This window comes from Equus caballus, chromosome 16, assembly GCF_041296265.1.
Source record: "Equus caballus isolate H_3958 breed thoroughbred chromosome 16, TB-T2T, whole genome shotgun sequence".
In the NCBI taxonomy this organism is placed as follows: domain Eukaryota; kingdom Metazoa; phylum Chordata; class Mammalia; order Perissodactyla; family Equidae; genus Equus; species Equus caballus.
The window spans coordinates 49,983,524-49,986,877 of NC_091699.1; the positions used below are offsets into that span (position 1 = coordinate 49,983,524).

At 36.2% G+C, this 3,354-nt stretch overlaps 1 protein-coding gene across 1 annotated transcript in view; it reads right to left on the reverse strand.

Annotated features, from left to right (window-relative positions):
- The window catches only part of FBXW12 (F-box and WD repeat domain containing 12), a 123,935-nt gene that overhangs the window by 30,327 nt on the left and 90,254 nt on the right, over positions 1-3,354 (reverse strand).

Genomic DNA, 3,354 nt, shown 5'->3' on the forward strand with positions numbered 1-3,354 from the left:
TAAAGATGTGGTCATCTAAGCTCTCTCCACGGCAGAGTTTACTGGTAGAGGCTGATTCCAAGCCACTATGGGCTTAGATGTACCAGAAATGTCTTAAATGAGAAATAGAAATCTGGCTCATAACTGAGAAAATTATGCAGGACTCTCACGAATCCCAGCCTCAAATAGCCTTCGGATTTAATTTTCACCATCATCAGACTGCCGTGTGGCTCTCTAAACTCAGCATCTAACACCCGCATGACTCTAGAAATGTACTATCTGCTCTCTGAGCCTCAGTTTACCACTTTTAAAACTAGAGTGTTGCATCAGATCAGTTCCAAGGTGGCCTCCTGAAATGGTCTTTTATTTCTTTCCAATATATCGGTGAAGACTATTCTTTTTTAGGAGACAGTATATCAAAGTCTAACGTTTTTGCAAATCTTTTTTCCACTATATTCTCATTAGCAATAGGTAACGGCCTAATGGCTCGTGTCTCAGCAATAGGGGAAAGACACAAAGGGAAGTGGGAAAAGAGAAGCCAAGCAGAAGTATGGGAGATCTATCAGCTCGTCTTGCGCTCATATGTATATATTTAAATGCAGGCAGACTGTACATGTGTTAATATTCACGGAGCTGAATACTTGAGAGTTTTGCATTTTACTGTGTAAATTATACCTCAATTTAAAGATACACGTGCAGAATGTCAGAGTGATGAGTGAAGTGTGTATAATTAAAGTAAAAGCTGGAGAAACAAGGAGGGCATGCCCAATAGGGAGGGAGAACACAAAATGGTAAGAGAACAAAGCACAACAGGCAGTGAATAAAACAGAAAAGTTTTGGAACCAGGCAGGATGGCTTGGCAGCAGGACTTGCATTCAGTCTGCCCTCCCTAGGGGTACAGGAAGTCCTTCCAGGGGCACACAGGCATAGTTAGTTTTAAGAGAAAAAATTTTCATATCCCTGATCTCCATATTTACTCTTTCTCCCTGAGAAAACGCCTGCTCAGTTGGCTGTTCACCTTTCACCACCCGCTTCCCAGTTTAGGAAAGAAAGAAAGATACCTCTTACTCATCTCAAATCTTACTCTATGCCTTGATCTGGGAAGAAAAGTTCCAGGTTGATAAAGGGACAATTTGGGAATGCAATTCTCTAAGGATTACTGCCGCGAGAGTAACACAGAAAGCGTCAATAGGAAACACCAAAGGGTGAAGTGCCTCAGTCCATCTTCACTCAGGCATAATCTCACGGTTAGGCTCTGCGATTTGGCCATATCTTAGCGATATATGAGATGGCTGTTATGGGGACATGCATTACAATTTTTATTTTTATTTTAAAATGAAGTCAGGCTTTTTCCTGAAAGAAAGATTAATTTGGCTGACTAATTTGGTGAGAACTGGTTTTGCCAACTAAGCTATGTACTAGATGTGTCCCATAAAATGAATAAGCTGAATCTGCAGCTTCAAGGTTCTGACAAAAACATAATCTTGTGATGTAAAACTCACTATTAAAATATTATGTTGGCAAATGAATATAAAAAATAACATTTTTATTTTCTCAACCCTTTCTGTATATATCAGGTTGGACAAGCCCTATTTTGGTGAAAAAGCCACAGATACTACTGATAGTTACTTGGTGGATCTGGACAGAGCATCTTTTAAAAACTGAGCATGGAGATGGCTCTGTGACTAAAGCATAGCTCTCTTTGAAGTTAGGTGGTTTCCAATTTTCTTATTTCATCAAAATTTAAGGAAAATATAATCAAGATTACAGCATATAAATCATTAAAATTATTTTTGATATCATGATGTGATTTTGATATATAATTTGGAAGGACTTCCAGGACTTAAGTGACACTGCTAAAATAAACTCTTTCAAGTCCCATCTACTTATTTAATGTGAACATGATTTTTCAGTGTACATATCTGTGAAAGTGAAGAATAAAAATATAACTGATGGTGAATCCTGAGTAATTCTAGCAACAAGTAATATGCAAAGGTACATCCATGAACTAGCTGGAAAATATCAGCACCATGCATCACATTGAGAGATATATACCTAATCAAAAGTGGCTTCTATGTAAAATAACTATCAAAATTTGTAATGTTTATGTTGTTTTGATCAATGTGTACTACTAATAATTGTGAGGATAACTCAATCCAAGAGAAATTTATTAATACTTTATATCCTATGGTCACAGGGAAGTAAAAAAATTTATTTGCATATTTCTGCTGAAGAAAAGTAGAAAAGCCTGATTAGTAAAGGACTATCAAGCAAAACATTGAAATAAATTTGTGAGGAAAGTAGAATGAAAATACTCACTCAAGAAAAAGAAAGAAATAATGTAAAATTTCAAACTCTGAGTTCATTCATGTGTTTTTCAACTATGTGTTGGTGACATCAAATCACCATAGAATGTAGCTTCTACTGGGTACATCTTAAAGAATGATTTTCATTTTAAACCTTTTTATTTTAAAATATTAATGTTTAAAAATAAGCCAGTAATTTAATCATTTGTAACTGTTTAAACTTATGATGAAAAATTTTATGTGTCACTTAAAAAATATATGTGGGTACCAAATTTAGAGGGATTGAAAGCAAAAATTTTGAAGACTATCATGGTAGATACTGTGGCCCATCAGAACAGTGCTGAGAAAGCACACTTGACCTCCCAGAACTATGTGCATGTCCCCAGTTAAGGCCATTCATTCAGTACTGGGACCTAAGCAATTTATGTCACCTAATAACCTCTGAACTCTCCCTTTAAAAGAAATTGGTGTTTTGAGGGACTTTAGTCCCAAGTGGTAGAAAGAGCTCCCATTTAAGGGAATGAGCATTCCATCCCAGTATTCCTCAATGCTACTAAATGTTAACACTGAACTTGGCAGATTCCATATAAGGCAACTTTCTAATTTAAGATTCTATGAGTCAGTATAGAAACATTCTAAATTAAATGTTTCAATAAAGTGAATACACAGTTTTGACTGACAAAATAATTAACTGCATATGCAGATATGGCAATTTATAGTACTGTGTAAATATCTGAAGCTGTCCTGGATATAATAATTGCAATACAGATAAAAATGTAGGAATTCAAAAATTGGGTATGACATATCTCTAAAATGCTTTTCTACTTTTCTTCAACAGTTTCAGGTCTGGCAAGCACGGCTGAATTTGGGAGTGGTAGTGGACAGTGCACACCACCCTCAGATAACTGAAATGGGAACTCACGGAGATTTAGGCATTGCAGAATTTGGAGTGGAAGAAACAGGTTTGAGTTGTGTCTATTATTCCTAACTTCAAAGTTCACTCTTCCACAGCCAAGCTTTGCCATCTTGAAAAGATACTTAGTCTCCTCCCACACACACACATTATTAT